The sequence below is a fragment of the Bison bison genome, unplaced genomic scaffold (genome assembly GCF_000754665.1).
Source record: "Bison bison bison isolate TAMUID 2011002044 unplaced genomic scaffold, Bison_UMD1.0 scf7180017864491, whole genome shotgun sequence".
Classification (NCBI taxonomy): Eukaryota; Metazoa; Chordata; class Mammalia; order Artiodactyla; family Bovidae; genus Bison; species Bison bison.
Window position 1 is genome coordinate 481,008 of NW_011495050.1, and position 21,225 is coordinate 502,232.

Sequence of the window (21,225 nt, forward strand, 5' to 3'; positions counted from 1 at the left end):
ACAGAAATGTAACTGAAAGTGTCCAGTTTACATATGAAACAGTATATTCATCAATATACTGGGTGGATGAGGTATATATTCAGCCCGGACAGGGACACCTGGCATGCTACAGTCCATGGGGTCGAAATGAGTCAGACACAACTGAGCAGCTGAACTGAACTGATTCATCCATAACCAAGAAAATGCACAGGAAAGCCCATCAGAAATGCTGATTGTAGAAATTCCCTGATGCTCCAGTGGTTGGGACTCCGTGCTTTCACCACTGAGGGTGCAGGTTTGATTGCTGGTCAACAAACTAAGAGCCCACAAGCTGCAAAGCGTGAACAAAAAAAAACAAAATCAAAAATTAAAAAAAAGAAATGTTGATGGCATCCATACTGGCCAGGAGTTCACCATGGAGTCACGCTTTATCGCTTATTGCAGGTGGAGGTGTGAACTAATACAATCTTTTTGACAAACATCTGACACCATTAATAAATTTTCAAAGGCATTTGAAAATTTGTCATTTATCATTTTGACCCCATGACGCCCCTTTTGAAAACCTATCACAAAAAAGTGAAAGCATTGATATATTTAAAGATCCTTGTACTTGATTGTGTTTTTTTGCATCATTTTTGGTGAGGGGAGAGACCTGAAAAATTGAATCCAGGTAAACAGGAAAATAACTGAATAAATTATGGCATATTCAGACCATGAAGTATTGTATATCCCATATTCCATCAAAAAGAACATAAACATTTAAATGAATATGCTATATATTAAAGCAAAATGCAAGTTGCAGAGCAATATTTATTGTGTGATCCCCTTTCTGTATAAAGGCGGTAAACCTCTATTTATGCATATACAGTTGAATGTATTTGCATATGCATAGTGATTGGAGGGGAAGCATAAACAATAACTTGGTTAATTTTTGGTTACTGGAATGGGATGAGAGCAGAGGGAGGGGAAATTAGTTAACTTTTTCTTTATATGATTTCTGGGTAGAGTTTGATCTGTTACAATGTACATGTATCTTAAGGGTTTGGGGGTTGTTCTTTTTGTAAAATACAAATGAATAATTGTAACCATGAAGACCTGAAAATAACAGAAGCCACATTCTTCTAGAAGACTGAACATGGAGACAAAGCCACTGGACAAGTTCTTTTCGAAAACACTTCACTCAGGAGAGTGAAGGTCAGTGGGTGACTCAGAAGAATCTGGAAGAATCCTGATTCCAAGAAATGCGAAGGAGGTGAGTAGTAAATAAATAAATTCCTACAGAATGTTCATGCTCCCAAGGGGGTGACTATTTAATAAGTATATGTTTCTGTTTGTGGGCTTCCCTGGTGGCTCAGACGGTAAAGCATGTGCCTGCAATGCGGGAGATCCAGGTTCGATTGCTGGGTCCGGAAAATCCCCTGGAGGAGGAAATGGCAATCCACTCCAGCACTCTTGCCTGGAAAATCCCATAGACAAAGGAGCCTGATAGGCTACAGTCCATGGGGTTGCAAAGAGTCAGACATGACTGAGCGATTTCACTTTCACTTTCACTTTCTGTTTGTATGACATTTTCCATTTTAAAAATAAACAGTCTTTTTTTTTTTTTAATGAAAGCACTTTCTGGTGTATTATCCCATTTGGCATTTACGGAAACCCTGTCCTGCATAAATATTGCATCTCCATTTAACACAGAAGAGCTGAATCTCAGATAGCTAAGAGACTTTTCCAGGATCACACAGCTATTAAGATGCCCCACTAGCTGGGCAATCAGATCTCCTGGATCAAATCCTTTTATTTTATTCAGCAAAAGCCCCAAATTTAAAGGTTCTTCCTGGACTCCAAGAGAAGTAGGCTGGCTAAGGAGAGCTTACTCTCCTTGCCAGATGGAAAATAAGAGGGATATCCAGTCCACATCAAAATCTGTCTTGCTGGACCCAAGCTGGAGACAGGAGGCCAGAACCAAGAAGGCAGCCTGTTGGAAGTGTCTATTCTTGTCACAAGCTCTCCACAACCTTGAGAAAGTAACTTCACCCCTGTGTCTCAGTTTCCCTCCTTTTAAATAGGATACCCCACCTTCCTCCCAAGAAAAGGCATGCTGAGATCAATGGGGCTTTGTCTGCAATTGCTTTGAACTTGTTGGTAGGAATTACTGCGTGCGTTACCATTACCCACTTCCTTAGAGAACTCGCTCAGGAAGGAGATTTATAGTATGGCCTTCCACCCTCACTCACCTCAAGGTGAGAATGAGCCTGCTAAGTGTGTCTAAGGGACTAAATATAAATTGAAACCACACCTGCTGAAAGCTGCGGGGCTGCCAGGAGCTGTGAGGAAAACCCGATATCTTTAGTGGTCACTGTTTGCGTGAAAGAATGCGACAGACCTCAGGCAAGGCCAAAGGGGACCCACCCTAACCCAAGAAAACCACGAGTGGGTGTGCACGTGTAAAATTCAGCCACACAGATAGGAATCCAGTTCCACTTGGAAAAACTGAGTTTGCCTTTCACTACTTTGAGAAAACACATTCTAACACCCTCAACACAGCTTCTTGGGGTTATTGATGAGCTAAGAATGAGTCAACAGCCATATATGCACGGGCAGGTGGTGAGCAGGGATGGATTTGCATGCATTTTATATTCACCCAGCAAGATGGTAAGTTCTAGAAGCCAAAGAGCTGTCTTGTGATGGTCTATCTGGTGTCTGCTCTTCCTCCTGCCCTGGTCACCCTTCACACATGGCGTCCGAGCAGGGCTGCACACAGAGCTCGCTCATTGCTGAAGCTCACACGCTAGCTTTTCATGGCTGGAAGATTTCTGGGAGATTCTACAAGGAAATGCCAATAAGCAGCCATCAGTGAATTCTAAAACATGAGATTATAACTAAAATAATACCCACACTAGTCACACCCATTTAGACGGTTACAGCCCAACCTATAACCATCTTGGTGTCCTTTTGTCATTTTTCTAAAATTATAGCAAAATAAACAGAGTATCTAACACTGTGTGTGTGTTCTCAAAAGCACCCAGAGGTCCTCATACAGCTAAAAATCAATTCTTGGGGACTTCCCTGGTGGTCCAATGGTTAAGAATCCTCCTCCCAATGTCGGGTACACGGATTTGATCCCTGCTGGGAAACTAAGATCCCACATGCCATGGGGCAACTAAACCACAGGTAGGAAGAAGACCACACTGCAACGAAGACTCGGCGCAGCACCACCCCGCCCAGATCAGCTCTCTCCTCACTTACTGAGCATAAGCCATGCTATAGTTTAATTATTGCATTATGTCATATCTAGTGTGGGGGACTTGAAGTTTTGGTTTGGGGATTTTTTTAAGGCACAGTTCCTTCCTTCTGAAAAGTCCAAGTAGAGTGAGGGAGACAGCCAGTTGAGACTAATAGCCCCAATTTCCACAAAGTTCAATGAAAGTCACTTACGTGAGACAGTAACCTGGATTCCCCAGGGCAAGAGTGTCAAAGGAAGCCCTCCGCTTCCAGAGACAGACTTATAGTCCCCCTGAATGGCTACATTGAGTTTTAGATGCTTGGTTCCACCACATCTTCCCAGGTTCTATTTCTTGCCTATTAAATGTGGAAGCCAAGGCAGTAGATGGCAGAACTATGAAATGAATAAACGTAAAAGGCAATTTTTCTTAATGCCTGCACCCATAATCTTTGGTAGGCATCATAACACAGTCTAGTTTAACTAGGCTTAACTAGAGCACCCAGGGCATCATAAAATGTAATGGATAATTTGGGCAGATGCTCCACTTTTCAATGAAGAAATAACTTTCTTGGATTCTTTACACTGGGAAATATTGGCAAAAGAAAAAAAAGAAAGAAGGGAGGGAGGGAAAAAAGAAGAAGAAAGGAAGATGAAAGAAAAAAGAAAAGAAACAAAAAGAAATCTTTACACTATTTTGAAAATTGAATAAATTCTTTAAAAAAAAAAAACAGCAACTCTACAGATTCCCAGCAGAAATGACATCACTGGATCATCCCTCTGATTTGGGAGGTGGTGGGGCAGAACCAATGGTTTCAAAGTCTAAATGCATTGTGCCAGGACAAGAATCACAAGCTCCTTCCTCAGTTCAGAGGAGCCCCAGGTGTCAGATTCACAATTATTCTTCTCAACCTCTGAATTCTCCACAGAAGTCGCTTCCCACTCCTACCCATGACCTCTTAGTTACCCATATCATTGGCTTTTTGTGGTAGCTCGATGGCACCCCACTCCAGTACTCTTGCCTGGAAAATCCCATGGACGTAGGAGCCTGGTGGGCTGCAGTCCATGGGGTTGCAAAGAGTCGGACACGACTGAGCAACTTCCCTTTCCCTTTTCACTTTCATGCATGGGAGAAGGAAATGGCGACCCACTCCAGTGTTCTTGCCTGGAGAATCCCAGGGACGGGATAGCCTGGTGGGCTGCCGTCTACGGGGTCACACAGAGTCGGACACGACTGAAGTGACTTAGCAGCAGCAGCAGCAGTGGTAAAGAATCTGCCTGCAATGCAAGAGACCCAAGTTTGATCCCTGGGTCAGGAAGATTCCCTGGAGAAGGGAATGGCAACCCACTCCAATATCCTTGCCTGGAGAATTCCAAGGACAGAGGAACCTGGCAGGCTACAGTTCAGAGGATCCCAAAGAGTTGGACATGACTGAGGACTGAGCGGCAAACACTTTCACTTTAACTACCTTTATTATAGACTCAGTGTCAGGTTTCAACTTGGAAACCTGGACAAAGTTAGAGGCTGTAAGAGTCCTTAAACCAGTTTGAAATTTACCCACTTAATTAAAAATAAGAAACTACATCAGGGGAAAGTAGGAAGACATTGGTAAAAGGTTACAGATTTTCATCTCTAAGATAAATAAAGTTTGAGGCATGCTGACTATAGGAAAGAAAGAGAGAAAGAGAGGGAAGGAAGGAAGAGAGGGAAAGAGGGGACAGGGAAGGAAGAAGGAGGGAAGAAAAAGAATCAGTAAATCTAGATTCTTGGTTGAATGGAGGCCTTGGGGCATTCCTAGTGTCAAAGACAAAACAGAGCTGGGGAAAATGAGGAGCTGCCCTGGCGCGTTGCATTTAAAATTTGAAGAACCATGTTGGTGTTGTTCAGTTGCTAAGTCGTGTCTGACTCTTTGCAACCCCATGGACTGTAGCCCACCAGGTTCCTCTGTTCATGGATTCTCCAGGCAAGAATACTGGAGTGGGTTGCCATTTCCTTCTCCAGGGGAATCTTCTCAATCCAGGGATCTAACCTGAGTCTCCTGCATTGGCAGGTGGAATCTTCACCACTGAACGACCAGGGGAACCCTGAAAAACCAGAGCTGGGCCTAAAGAACAATCTGGAAATGAGCATAGCAAGCTCTTCAAACAACTTTTGTTAAAATTCAACTGTCCCTGGGCCAGTCCTGGCTCAGGCCACAGATGGGCCATCAATCAGCACTTCACTCTGCCCCCAGGATCCCTGAAAACGTGCATATCCCCTGGTTGACACAGGCTCAGTTTTCCTAAAATGAAAATGTCCAAGTCACATTAAGCCTGTAGAAAAAGAAAGGAAAAAGCAAAAGGACTCAGGCGTAGGACTGAGATCACTGCGGGAAACACTGATCTCAAGACGATTTGATTTTATTGCCAATGTTCAAGTCCTTAGAGCGCTCCTGAAATGCACAAGATCTCCAGAAGAAAACTTGCAGGAATGGAAGCACTTTTAGTGCCAAAATTGAATCCCCTAGCTATTCTGACTCTTCTTACAGAAAGCTCTCATTCAGAGCACCAAGCTTTGCAGTTGCCACTTGAGCATATAAGACATCAAAGCCTTGCTAAATAGCCCAAGGTCACCCCTTCCTCTTTCCACTAGGGGTTAGAGAGTCAGAGTTCTAAAAGTGAGTCAACATTTTACAACTTTCTTTGGAGATACTGATCTCAAATTATTAGCGGTCCAAACAGCAAAAGAGAAGAGATCCCAGTACGTGCTCGGCTGCTGGTAAGCTGTTTCCAAAATAATTTCAGTAGCCCATTGTCTTCATACTGAATTCCTGATTTCACGTCACTTGGCAGGAGGCAAGTCTCTGCTTCCACAACTGTCCCTTCTGTGTTTCTCAGTTCCTGTTAGTATCAAATCTATCCCCTTAGTCATTTAAGAATCTCATATATTTGTTCAAATCACTTTCATTTTATAGAAATTTGAGTTCAAAGGCCCATGAACCTGTGGTACCAATACCACCTTATGTTAGTTTCTCTATATCTTCAGCAGAGAATCTCGAGAGTTCTAATCATGAGAAGGAATCCCAGCCCTTATTTAGTCAGTTAATTAGCAGATGCTGGGACAGTGGAAAGGAACTGTTCAAGGGTAAGAGCAAGACTGAAACTCAGCCTGCATTCTACCTCATAAGGGTTAAGTGACTTCCTCTGCTCCTGATCATGTGTGCCTTCTTTTTGTCCATCGTTGAAATCACTTTTTAGTGTCTCCTCCACAATCTAACATCTCATGGACCGCAGTGACCTAGACATTCTCCAAGGACTTTCAGACACTGGCCTGGAGTAACCCAGAGCTCCCTCGAGGAAAGGGAACTGGGCTTCAAGGACCATCCTGGCCTTGCCTTTAATCAAACCAGATGACACAAATTCCACCGGTCTTGCCCTCATCCTTGTAATCATCTTGGGAGTTTTCCCAGACTGTTGGGCAGAAATATTCCATCAGAGTTCAGTGTCGGAGCTTTGTTTAAAATACCGTCTGGGTTCCTCCTGAGGTTTCTAGGCAGAAGGAGGATTAGGCACGTGGGAATGTGGTCTGATGGAAGAGTTGCTAGTAGCAAGAGGGTTTATAAGAGACTTTCTGTTACTTGCTGTCTCCCCTTTATCACCATCACTAAGATAATTCTGTCAACTTTTCTGTAACATTCTGTCTCTTTCCAGTAACTCATAGTCACAGAAATTATAAAGATGGGAGAGATGGCAAGAGTGCATTTGCCTAATATGCACCCAGTTCTCTTCTCAGCACTGTAACCTGGTTCTTTTTAAGGAAGAAAGCATAGAAGGAAAGGAGAGAAAGAGGAAGAAATGGAAATGTTTAAGTAAAATGTCCAAAGTTGGAGATATTCTAATGTATAACTTTTAAGGGTAAGGAAGATCATAAAACATCACCTCAAAGAAATGTCTCTTGCACATATGTCTCCCCCACCATTTTTCTGGCAGAGGGCTGGGGGTGTGAGGGGCATAGCCTATGTGTGATGCAGTGCTGCATGCTAAGTCATTTCAGTTGTATCTGACTCTTTGTGATCCCATGGACTATAGCTCACCAGTTTCCTCTGTCCATGGGATTATCCAGGCAAGAATAGTGGAGTGGGTTGTCATGCCTTTCTCCAGGGGATTTTTCCAACCCAGGGATGGAAACTGAATCTCTTGTCTCCTGCATTGGCAGATGGATTCTTTACAACTAGCACCACCTGGGAAGCCCCTGAGAGATGCCACTGAAGGGAAACAACACCTTCAGACGCTGCCCATTCCATCCACGCTAATACAGTCCAACATTTCACAGCAGCATGACACCGAGGACCCCCTTGGGCTTTCCCACTAGTAGTATAATGCAATCTTCAGGCTGCAGCCTGAGTTCCTTTTATGAAGCACATCACTTCCCCATATTCTAAGGCAAGTACAAGTGACCCTGGTTTGTCTTCAATTATTGCACTGTATTTCTGAATCAACAACTCTGACTTCTTTCTTGATCTTTCTCAACTGAGTTATGCATGATGCTCTCTTTATATTTCTACTCATAACACAATCCCTAGTTCCTTAAAGTATTGGTAGCCACCTCATGGACTTTTTATAAGAACTAAGTTAAAGGACTTACCTGGTAGTCCAGTGGTTAAGACTTCGCTTCCCAATGCAGGAGGTATGGGTTTGATCCCTGGTCTAGAAGCTAAGATCCCACATGCCTCATAACCAAAAAACAAACAAACAAACATAAAGCAGAAGCAATGCTGCAACAAATTCAATAAAGACTTTTAAATGATCCACATCAAAAAAACCCCCACTAAATTAAACATAAGCATAATATCACTATAGTACTGCCCAGTACATAGAAAGACCTTGACCAATATCAGCTATTATGAACATCATTATTCACAGACATTTCTCTTTTTATTCCACTCACATGAGTCTCTTTTGAAGATGGGGAATATGGATGTAAAATTTGACCCTGAAATTCGAAATGCACTGGTACCTAAATGATGCTTTGAGGAGGATGGGCCCTTTCTCCTCCGTGAGGCACTGCATTCAGAAGAACCCTGCTCCTTCCCATGGGGAGGTCATGTGACACACATGGGTCTCACTGGCTTTGGGTTTTGGTTTTTTTTTTTTTTTTCGGTTGTGCTGAGTCTCTGTTGCTGTGCTCAGGCTTTTTCTAGTTGCAGTGATCGGGGGCCACTCTCTAGTTGCAATGCACAGGCTTGTGATTGTGATCATGTTCTTGTTGATGAGCACAGGCTCTAGGCACACGGCCTTCAGTAGTTGTGGCTCTTGGGCTCCAGAGCACAGCTCAGTAGTTGTGGCGGAGGCACTTCGTTGCACCATGGCATGTGAAATCTTCCTGGGTCAGGCATCAAACTAACATGCCCTGCATTGGCAGGGGGATTCTTAACCACTGGACCACCAGGGAAGCCCCTCATTGGCTTCTTCTTATCACAGTGACTACTTTGACACTTGTGACTTTGTCATTGTCCCTAGAACCTGATATATATATATTTTGAATTATTTGCCATGAAAATAAACAAAAACCATCTTCACATAGGTTTTATTTATTGGTTCAAGTCCTTCGCTGGTATTTGTTACTCCTTCAATTTAGCATAACCTCAAAGTTGTGAGGTACTGGCTATATCCTTTTTTTTAGGTTCAAAAGGTGTTTGTTGAGGTAAATATGCACGAAGGCATATATAGAAATATTGAATTCGAATGTATCCATCAGTGGCAGGTGATTGATTACATGCTGAGTGCACAGCACTGTTGTGGGAAAACACGACTGATACTTAACAAATATTGATTGATTCCTGCCATGGGCAAGTTACTGGGGGGAGGTTTTCTTATGAGGAAAAGAAATGTAATTGTATAGGGAAAGATGCTTTTTTATTGAAAATAAATATATTTAAGGTGCATAATAACAAGATATTTGCTATAAAGAATCATCTGAGGTATTTCTCCATCAATCACCAACAATGGCAAACATCCCCATCATAAGTTCAGAGCAGATATCAGTAATTGATCATGGCTCAGCCAAGATGAGGGGCTTCCCTGGTGGCTCAGACTGTAAAGAACCTGCCTGCCAATGCAGGAGACACAGGAGACTTAGGTTGGATCCCTGGGTTGGGAAGATCCCTTGGAGAAGGGAATGGCAACCCACTCCAGTATCCTTGCCTGGAGAATTTCATGGACAAAGGAGCCTGGCAGGCTACAGTCTGTGGGGTAGCAAAGAGTCAGACATGACTGAGCAACTAACACTTTCACTTTCACTTTCAGCCAAGATGAAGCCCAGGAATCCTCTTCAACATGGCCAATTTATATCGATCTATCAGAACTCAACTAGTCATTCATGTATTCAACAAATATTTGTCAAGTACCTCCTAGGTGCCAGACATTGTAATGGGTGCTAGGCTACAACAGTGAACAATACAGTATATGGTCCCTGCCCTCCTGCAAGGTCAGTGTGATGAGGCTGGCATTCAATACCAAAGATTTCTCCATTCTTGACTTAGACTACCCACATGCTGTTATACCTTCTCCCTTGAAAAGATAAGACGATTTCCCTGATGGTCCAGAGGTTAAGGCTCTGTGCTCCCAACGCAGGGGACCCAGGTTCAATCCCTGGTCAGGGAATGAGATTCTGCATCCCACAAGAGTCGGATGCTGCAACTAAAAGAACCTGTATGCCACAACAAAGACCCGGTGCAGCCAAATAAATAAATAGTCTTGTGTGTGTGTGTGTGTGTGTGTGTTAAGATATAAGACAAGAGAAGGGAAACAGACACAAATATTCTTCCTCTGTTGATTCAAGGTCCCCAGGACTTGAACTTCAGGGTAAAACAGACTGATGAAAAAAGAGTATTCTAGATTATACTGATACACTAGAAAGAGGATGTATTAGTCAAGATCTTTTTGGCTATGCGTTAACAGAACATCTGACATAAACTCATTTTAAGCAGTAAAGAAGTTCATTGCCTCACTATGTCAGAGACTGAGCTGTCTCCCAATATCCCTCAGCCATGTAATCCCATGATTGCTTGAGCATCTGGCCACCCAGAATAAAAACTACTTTCCCAGCTTCCCACACACTAAGTTTTAGCCAGCAAGATATAAGCCAAAGTGTTTTTGGCAGCCTCTAAGAATCTTCCCCAAGAGACAGATACTTAGCCTTCTTATGCCTTCCTCCTCCTAGCCTCCTGGAAAATGAATGCCTCTGTCTCAGACCTTAAGGGCAAGGCCCATATCCTGGAGATAGAGGACTGATGACCTGGAAGGACCTGAGCCACTGAGGACTTCAGAGAATGGTGGTTTCCACACCAGCCCTGACCTGCTTTCCTACACTTTTCTGTGACAAAGAAATATCTATCCTGTTTAAGTTATTGTTACTTTAGATCTGCATGACACAGTAAAACTTGACCCCTAATGATACACTCCTATAATGGGAAGTCTTGCAGTAGGGTAAGCTTCAGGAATGGTTTGATCTAGTGGTTCTAGCTCTGTTCCTCTGTGATACCCTTGGCCTCTACTCTCCTCCATGATGGAGATTCATCTCAAGCTGGTAATGATATAGGTGCAGTGGTTCTGGACCTCACATAGGCACATAATGAAAATCTAGGGAGGCAGAAAGTAGTTTCTAGAAGTTTTCCCAAAAGAGAGAAAAAGAATATACCAAGAAGTCCCTAACAGACCTCTCCTCTTGTGAAAGCTAAAGTGTTAGTCACTCAGTAGTGTCTGACTCTTTGCCACCCCATGGACTGTATCCCACCAGGCTCCCCTGTTTATGGATTCTCCAGGCAAGAATACTGGAATGGGTTGTCATGCCCTCCTCCAGGGGATCTTCCCTACCCAGGGATTGAACTCTGGTCTTCTGCATTGCAGGTAGATTCTTCACCATCTGAGCCACCAGGGAAGGCTCCTCTTGTACTTTGGCCTGAACTGAATCCTGAAAGAATCCCTGGAAATTGGCCAAAGGTTCAGATACACTTAGACCAAATAGAGCCACCTGCCCCCAGAACTGGGGTTGTGCCAAGCTTCTTCCAGGCTGGGTGCAGGAAAAGGTGAGAGTGAGCCGAACAAAGCTGAAACTGGGTTAGGACAGAGGAAAAGCAATGTTCTGGCTACTTATGGCTCTAGCAAACCACCCAAAACTTATGTCTAAAACAATCTTGATTAGCAATCTTATTTAGCTTACAAGTCTACAATTTGGGCAGGACTTGGGGCCAGGGAGGACACTTCTCTGCTCCCTGTGACATTATCTAGGGGAGGAGGCTGCTTACAGATCACTACAGGGTCCTCAGCACCTCCCTCTGTCTCCATATAGTCGCTGTGTGGTCTCCCTGGCAGGGCAACTTCCAAGTCACTGGATCTCTTCAGAGCAGCTCCAGACTCTGAAGACACATGTCCCAAGATAGAGATACATGTCCCAAGAAAGGAGATCCTGTGTCCCCTTTTCTAACTTAACCTCACTTTTGTCTCATTCTATTTGCACAAGAAGTCACAAAGGCCCACTCAGGTTCAAGACGAAGGAACATAAATTCCACATCTCGATGGTTCCATGGCTAGACTCTGGAAGACTGTACGAGGCTGGAATGATTGTTGTGACTTATTTTGGAGAATGCAGTCTGCTACAAAGTGAATGGGAATTAGGCCACCAATTACAGCCACCACCAGGAGATCTGTCATACCCTCAGACATACACTTGCTTGCTGTGCAAAGGGATTGTGATTTCAGACAAAGCGGGCAAGCGCTACAGCAGTTCAAATGCAGAAGATTACATTTCTGATGGCAGGATGTGCCAAATAAGCATCGCTAGCAGTGGGCCATGAAGAATGGGAATGGCAGATAAATAGGAAAATGTGGGCAAGGGGGTTCCAGTGAAAGAGCAGTAAGTCAGTCCTGAGACACAGGAAAGTACAAAAGCCAACATGGACCTACTGTACGGCACAGGGACCCATACTCAGTATTTTGTAATAACCTATAAGAGAAAAGAATCTGAAAAACAATATCTATATCTATCTGTGTGTGTGTGTGTGTGCACGCATGCATGTGTAAATATGGGCTTCTCAGGTGGCTCAGTGGTAAAGAATCCACCTGCCAAGCTGGAGACACAGGTTTGATCCCTGGGTCAGCAAGATCCCCTGCAGAAGGAAATGTCAATCTACTCCAGTATGCTTGCCTGGGAAATCCCATGGACAGAGGAATCTAGCTGGCTATGGTCCATGTGGTCAAAAAAGAGTCGCACATGATTTAGTGACTAAAGAACAGCAACAAATATGTATGTGTATGTATATATAACCGATTCACTTTGCTGTGCTCCTGAAACACACAACATTGTAAATCAACTTTATTGCTATTATTAAAGTGCACAAGTGAGGAAATTCCAGAATAAGGGATCAGGTAAGTGAACCCAGAGGAACAGGAACCTAAGCAGCCTATCCTTCATGTCTTCTATTTACAAAGATGTATGATAATACTTTCTTAGGGCGCCCCTTTAAAACTGTTGGGAAAATAATTTAAACAAGGAAGTTGAATGACAGGCAGGCAGGCAGACAGAGACACAGCCAGTTGGGTGAGAGAGAAACAGAACACAGACATGGCAGGCGCCCTGTTGGAAGCTGCCAGTTTGCAGGGTTGACCCAAATGGCTGACGACATTCACTGCTGCGGCGTGATGACCTTCATGCCGACTTCCTGTAAATGAAAGGACTGATTTATAAACCACCAGGTGCTCTCAGCCTGTTTCACACAGAAAATGATTCTATTTCTCAGCAACCTAGTTGGGGGAGGTTTAAGGCCAGAGGTGGCCTGCCCTGTCCAGGAGCCCTGGTCACGCTAAGAACTGAGAAGAGCAATAACCCATCATACCAACAAGGTGGTTTAGATTCAGAAAGTGGCCTGGCCTGAGCATGATCTCTGCTACAGCAGTGGGTCTCGGCCCTGGCTGCATATTTTGGATCCGCTAGAGAAGTTTCACAAAATTACAGAGGCAAAAGTCTCCCCCCAGACTCCATTTAATTGATCTTGGGTTCCAGTCTTCCCAGGTGATACTAATGGTAAAGAACCCCCCTGCCAATGCGAGAGACATAAGAGATGCAAGTTCGATCCCTGGCTAGGGAAAATCCCCTGGAAAAGGGTATAGCAACCCACTCCAGTATTCTTGACTGGAGAATCCTATAGACAGAGGAGCCTGCTGAGCTACAGTCCATAGGGTCACAAAGACTCGGACATGACTGAAGCGACTTAGCATGCACACCGCCTGCACAATGGGATCTTTCTTATTCTCCCCATGTGATTAAAAATCATTGTTTTACCACTCAAACTCCCCACCACTGACCCTGAGAAAATGGAGTCTGAAAGGCTTAGGTGCTCAGAGTTCATCTTCACCAGTGGAGTCTCTACCTTGTAGAGCTCATGTTCAGTCACTCTGTCATGTCCAGCTCTTTGCGATACCATGGACTGTAGCCCTCGGTACTCCTCTGCCCGTGGGATTCTCTAGGCAAGAATACTGGAGTGGGTTGTCATTTCCTCTTCCAGGGGATCTTCCCCACCCAGGGATCTAATCCACATCTTCCGCCTTGGCAGATGGATTCTTTCCCTCTGAGTTGCATGGGAAGCCCCTTGTAGTAGTGTTTAAAATTTTTCTACAGGTTAATCAGGAGGGATAATGGTGGTACTTATACATGTATTGTGTGAACCCTCCAACTATACAGAAGCAATTGATGATTTTATTTCCAATCCAGATGTGTGAGACTCCCAGGGGACAACTCTTTGTGGTCTGGCATTTCTAATGGGAAGAGATATCTTTGTTATTAAACACTAAGGAATTTGAGCCTAAAAATCCAGACTTTTCTACAGATTGGCCTCTGCCTATGACAAAACAGCAAAAATATACTGGCCTTTGGCCTACAATTTCCACTGATTCTGCAATGTACTTTTTATTGTTAATTGAAGGGTTGGCAGGATTTAAGCAATCTTCATAGCAGAAGCACATGGGAACATTTCTACCGTGGATAAGACTCTAGTTCACCAGTTCAATCATATCATGAATTAAGAAATACTGTCTAGGGCCACATCAGCCACTAATCAATCATTATTTCTCCATAGTTACTTCAGGGATGTCCAAATCAACCCTGAGGGACTCAGAAACAATGTCTCAGAGCTGTGGGATCAGAGCTGCTACCTGGGTGACTTGGAGACTTAATGGAAACAGGGTATGTAAAAGCATGAGCCTAAATCTCAGCTGAGGAATGAGGCAGGAATCAGGAAGTACATTCAGGAAACTGTGATCACTATGATCCTTGAGCCTGGCTGGACACAGTTTCTAAGTGGATGTTGTCAATTCTTGACTCACCTGGGCCAGCACCAGATAGCTGGCACCAGATAGCCGGCACCAGACATTTTCCATTGCAGACTGTCAGCCCTGCAGTCCTGGGGCAACAAGCTCATGGCAAACCAGATTCAAACATCATCCAGTGGGTGCCCATCTCTTGCAGACATTGATTCTGATATCTGATCCCACGGTTTCACCTTCCCCCTCACAGTTAGGAGTTGGACTCCATGGACATTTCTGCTTGGAGACCTCTTCCACTTTCATGCAGCCATCCTGCCTTCTCCTCCACCTTGGAATAACCTGTGTCTAGAAAGTGCTGTTCCCCATGGCTTTTGCTATGGCTACCCTCTGCTATATCCACCTGTCCCGGTTCACCCCTCTGGATGTGTTGAGAAAAGTAAAGGTGTTAGTCACTCAATCACATTGGACTCTTTGAGACCCCACGGACTGTAGTCCGCCAGGCTCCTCTGTCCATGGAATTCTCCAATCAACAATACTGAAGTAGGTAGCGATTTCCTTCTCCAGGGCATCTTCCAGACCCAAGGGTTAAACCTGGGTCTCCTGCACTGCAGGCAGATAATCTTTAGGGTCTGGGCCCTGATGTGACTATTATTCCATCCCTAACTTGAGCTGCAGGTCTTGCATTTTTTTGTTTGTGCCTTTGCTTACGTTTTTGGTTTTGCCCCATTGTCGTGATTGCCTTTCCAGCTTTTCTTTGTTTCAAATCATGTTGTGCCTGGATCACATGAGCTATCAAAACTTGGGGAATTTGCACTCTCTGCAGTGCCCATGCCTCAAGCAGGAACTGCCCCCAAGCCCACTTGTCCCAGTGAGGAGGCTGTGAACCTCACAGCAAGAGCCAGACATTCAGACTCGCTGAAGCAGAGTTGGCACTCAGCAAACTGAAGGGAGCCAGGCCAGGTCAATAGATTCCAAGTGAAAAGCTCCCTCTGGGGGGAAATGGACTAACCACTGACTCATACCCCCTCCTGGCTGAACATCCTGCACAAAGCCCACTTCATTACTCAAACCCCCCATGAACACTTGACTGCTGTCACACCTGCCAGCCCCACACCTGTCTCCTGGTCCCCAGCACGGCTGCAGAACAGTCCTTTCAAACCTCATGCAGTGGCTAGATTATAGATGAAGCCCGGCAGAGTGGGTGATCTCTCCACAACTAGTTCATGAGTCATGATTGTGTGTTTTATATAAAATTAGATCGACAAAACCACAGATTCTCAACATCGTAAGTCACTTATAATCCAGTAAATTTTGACAACTAAATGTATGCTGTGATTATAAGCTGGATCCTTTTGTTATAAATGTCATTATGAGGACAGTGGGTGAAGTTTAAATGGGGTCTGAAGATTCAATGTTGGTGATGCTTTGGTGATAATTTCTTGATTTCAATGGTTGCATTATAGCTGTATAGGAAAAGGTCCTTCTTTATAAGGAAGATACATCATAGTATTCCTGGGTAATATGATGTCGGGTTGAGAACTTGTCCTAAAAGATTCAGGAAAATAAAAAGATTCTTGTATTGTTACCTCCAAAAGACAAAAAAAAACATCAGATTCAAAAAGCCATCAAATTTGGCTCAGATATTAATATTAAGCCAGACTAAAGGCAACATGCCATAGGGTAAAGGGTATGGCCTTCAGAGCCCCCAGACCAGGAATCAAATTCTGGTCTTAAAATGTAAATTTGTCACTGAACCCCTCAAACCTCAATTCTCTACTCTGCAAAATGGAGGATTTGAATGATGCCCAGTTAGAAAGTTAATGGTGAGGTGGGTATTGGGATATGGAGAAAATAACTGGGGCTTTATAGTCAAGTGGCCTTGGATTCAAAAGCTGTATCTTCCTTGACTCCAGATGGGCAATCTAACTGATACAACCCCCTTCAAAACACAACCACATATAAAATAGATAGCCAATGGGAAGCTGCTCAGGGAAGCACAGGGAGCTCAGCTCAGTGCTCTGTGGTGACCTAGAGGGGTAAGTTGGAGGAGGGTGGGAGAGAAGTTCCAGAAGGCGGGGATATACGTATTCATACAGCCAATTCACTTTCTTGTACAGCAGAAATGAACACAACATTGCAGAGCAATTATATTCCAATAAAAATTAAACAATTTTAAAAAGTCACAAATATAAACTCCTAATTGACTAAAATTATTTTAAAAGAAAAATTTTAGTCCATCTCCAGTGTTCCGCACAGGTGTCTCTTAAAAAGAGTCCTCAAATCTGGTTTAATCAGCCCCTTTGCAAGTAAGAGGCAGATTGATGAGTTGAGGAGTGACCACGGGGACACAGTGTTTCTGCTACGCCTCTCAGAGAAGCACTCACACCTTGTGTTCAGTCACTACGTTGTGTCTGACTCTTTGCAGCCCCATGGACTGTAGACTGCCAGGCTCCTCTGTCCTTGGAATTCTCCAGGCAAGAATATTGGAGTGGGTTGCCATTTCCTTCTCCAGGGGATCTTCCTGGACCAGGCATCGAACCCATGTCTCCTGCATTGGCAGGCAGATTCTTCATCAGGCAATTCTTCATTGCCACCAGGGAAGCAAGTAGAAGACAACTTCAGAGCAAGTGTAAATGCACTGGCCTCCAACCAGAAACTATAAGTGCAGATGGCTCATGGCTTCTCCTCCCTAGGTGCCGGGGAGCTCAGTCACGTGTGACTCTGATCCCCTACCCGGCTCCCCAGAAGGCTCCACATTTCCCAAGTGAAGCTCAGCCAGCTGGGTGCTGCCGGCATTTAGTCAGAGCCAAGTTTATCTCTGCTTTTGTCACCGGAAGTTCAAAAGGGATCACGGTCACTGAGGGTGGTAATGAAGGCGGCTGCCTGTTGTTGGAGATACCAGCTCTGAGGGGACACCCTAGGGAGGCTGGGGGAAACAGGACCTCCTGCATTAGTAATTAACAATTGTTATTAATGGTACAGTCCAGAACTTGGGCTGCAAGCTCTTGATGATGCCTTTAAAGTCAGAATCCGTGGGTTGAGTTTCTCGCATAGCCGTTCACTAGTCATTGACACTCTCAGCTCCAGTCTCCTCGTCTGCACGATGCAGTTTTAACATCATTAAGTTTTGTTACGTTAAAATGACAGCAGTTGGAGCATTCTGATTCCAATATTAAGTTAATCTAAGGGCCAAAATGCTGTAGACCAAAGCATGGGAGCTCTGGAACCACAAGATAAGAATAAAGCTCTTAGCCATTCTGAGCATCTGTTTCCTCCTCATTAAAATGGGAGATGGCCAGTCCAGGGGTGCTGAGTCAGCAGTCCTGGGCTCAGAACCCAGGACTTGTACTGACTTGTACTGAACACTGAGATGTGTTCGTGAACAAATCAGGTAGTCTCACTGAGCCTCAGTCTTCTTCACTCTTCAGTGGAACTAATATGACCTATTTTGTCTGTAATTGTAATTTCTAAATGGAATAATGAATGCATGTAAGGAATCTTCTAGGGAATTCCCTGGCAGCCCAGTGATCAGGACTTCTCACATTCACTGCTCAGGGTGCAGGTTCAATCCCTGTTTGGGGAACTAAGATCCCCATAGGCCAAGGGGCACAGCCAAAAAGAAAAGAGTCTTCTAGAGTGATGCCTAGCATATAAGAGACACTTAATAAAAAGAATGGGCTTCCAAGATGGCTCAGTAGTAAAGAATCCACCTGCCAATGCAGGAGATGCAGATTTGATCCCTGGGTCAAGAAAATCCCCTAGAGAAAGCAACCCACTCCAGTATTCTTGTGTGGGAAATACCATGAACAGAGGAGCCTGGTGGGCTACAGTCCATGGTGTCACAAAGAGTCAGACATGACTTAGCGACTAAACAACAACAACAATAAAAAGAATAAAATGGAAACTATTATTATCATAATATGTCAATACCTTATAATGTGTGAAAGGTTATACACATATCGCTTATTATTAATTTATCTCTTTTCCTAACAATGTCTAAAGATACATGAGAGGTATCTAAATTATTACCTTAGAAAAGTAACTAAATTTAGCTGTGGTCAGAACACTAAAATTCAAATAAAATATTTGGGTAATCAGGAGCTTGGGCTTAGAGTCAGGTTGCTTGAGCTATATTCCATCTGTGTGACCTCAGACAGGTCACTTAGCCTCCCTGTGCTTCTCTAAAATGGGATGACAATTGCAGCTGTCTCCTGTGGTCATTGTGAGAATTAAATAACTTTAATAAGTTGAAACACAAGAAGTCTTTAGAAATTTTCTGACTCATTAGTAAATGTTCAGTAGATGCCCACTGTTTAATTGCTATGTGCCAATGGCTATGTAATGCTTCCGTAAAATCACACATCACTATGCCCTGCATAATTCTTCTCATGAATGATTCATAATTTACGGACGAAAACAGGCCTTATAAACCAGCCCTTGGGTTTCCCCAGTGACACATGCAATTTTGAAAAAGCTCTTTCTTGACACTTTCTTGTCATCTGCTAGAAATTTTTCAAAATAAATATGCAGAAATTATTCAAGGAAAGAATGCCCCCAGGTTTGTGCAGTATACAGCCTCCACAACTGTGTATGGGGACTCTATTGTTCCAGACATAAAAAATGTGGGAGTGTGTATATGCAGTGTGTGCACAAACACACATTTTATTAGGAACATAATAAAAAACCAGGTGAAAGAGGATGGGCTGGAGGAAGTAAAGGAAGGCTATATGATCAGGAGAGAGTGAGAGGTTGGGCCAGGTAAGAAATGGTGGGAAAGCAGTAAGAAATGTGTGATTATCTCTCAAACTGCAGGTACCTCTCCCAGTAAAGTCACCTGAAGTGTGTTGAAATCAGGTTCTTGGGCCTTACCCCAGAATTCCCGAAGCAGGCTTTCAGGGGATAAATTCTGGGACTCTGTATTTATTTATTTATTTATTTATTTATTGCACCTCAAACAATCTCTATACTCAATAAAAGTTTGAAAACCACTGCTGCAGATAGGAGGAAGCCATCCTAAATTCTAAACTGGAGGAAGACCCCTGAATTAAGTTCATTTTAGCTGACACTTCCCTCCCAGTGGATGGAAGGGAAATTTTACACGACAGGAAGTGAGCTGGTGGGTTCAGGGGGCCCTTCTCCGCATCAAGGAAACAACGAGCAGACCCCAGGAGCCAAGAGGCAGAAGAAATTGGCCAACTCCAGGAGGTAGGAAAGTAAAAGGAGACTGGAAATGACATACCTGTGCATCAAAGACATGAGGGCTGAGTCAACTTTTGTTTGCTACACCAAAGAATATACACAGCAGTTAAAAAGAACAGGCTATATATAAAAGATCTCCAGGAAGTGAACTGAAAATTGCAAGTCACCGAACAAAACCTATAGTCTGATCTTCCTTTTTGTAAAGCAAACACAAATACATACAAACAAAGCAATGTCCCCATAACCCGTATTTGTGTACATAGTTGTTCAGTTGCTCAGTCGTGTCTGACTTTTGCCACCCCGTGGTCTGTAGCCCACCAGTCTCCTCCGTCAATGAGATTTCCCCGGCAAGAATGATGGAGGAGGTTGCCACCTCCTTCTCCAAGGGATCTTCCCAACCCAGGGATCAAAATCTCATCTCCTGCATTGGCAGGTGGGTTTGTTTTTTTTTTTAACCACTTAGCCACCAGAGAAGCACACATGCATATAAATGCACATAAATATGTAGCCAACGTTCTTGAATGGCTCCTCAATGCACTGATAATAACAGTGATCTTGGAACAGGTTAGGCTTGAGAAAAGTAGTCAAGGGAGACTCAGTCTCATCATATCATTTTATTTTTATAAGAAGAATGTATTCATATATTACCATGCAATTAATTTTGTGAAGAGATTACAGATTAAAACAGCTGACTTTGAAAACAACACTGTCCCTCTTCCCAATTTTGCTCCCAAGGCAACATTAACCATGCACCCCTATGTGTGTCTCCACCCAACCAGACCCAGGATGGAGACCAGGCAGGACCAAGCTCAGGCCTTCTGCCTCTCAATAAACCACAGAGGGCTGAAGCTACTAATCTGATTAACACATGACATAGAGAATTCCTAACCATTCCATCTGATTCTACACAAGATTGTCCCCATAAGCAGCCTGAAATCACCCTCATTTACCAAGGTTCAGTTGTTGCTGGGCAACCTGGCACAAAGGATTTCCTTGCATCAAAAGCTTCCTGGTTTCGCAAAAAAAAAAAAAAAACAAGAGTGTGTGACCATTCTACCAAGGTAATAAAGAATGAAAAGCCCAAGTGCACATTTTTTTCATCATATGTTTTATATTCTCTCTCTAGTATGATGGAACTGGGAGCCTGTTCTGCCAGGAACTGTTTGAGAAGTAGGTCTTCCGTTGGGATTTTCACCAAGGGATATAGCAGCTAAATAGCAAGGTAACACTTAATTTTCCGTTCACAGCCATCATTAATTAATGGGCTACTTCTTACAAATGCCTGGAATCCACCCAGGAAAACCTGTTGAAGTCACACACAAGAAACTGCCTACAAGCCAAACCTTATTGCTAAATTGAATTAAGTGTTTTATGTGTCATTTTTTGAAAAATAAGCTGCATGACACATTTACCAAACCGGAAACTGCAGAAATACTTAAAGTTTGGATCTTCAGCTATTGAGACTAGTACACATCTTGATTCTATAGTGGTAGGTTTTCCACTGAGAGATTGCAGAATGCAATATTTAAGGC

The 21,225-nt window shown here is 43.6% G+C and overlaps 1 non-coding gene across 1 annotated transcript; it reads left to right on the forward strand.

Annotated features, from left to right (window-relative positions):
• Positions 1 to 9,765: 9,765 nt before the first annotated feature.
• On the forward strand, positions 9,766 to 9,838 carry TRNAG-CCC. The gene has a single exon. It is a non-coding gene; the product is annotated as a tRNA-Gly (tRNA).
• The last annotated feature ends 11,387 nt before the right edge of the window (positions 9,839 to 21,225 follow it).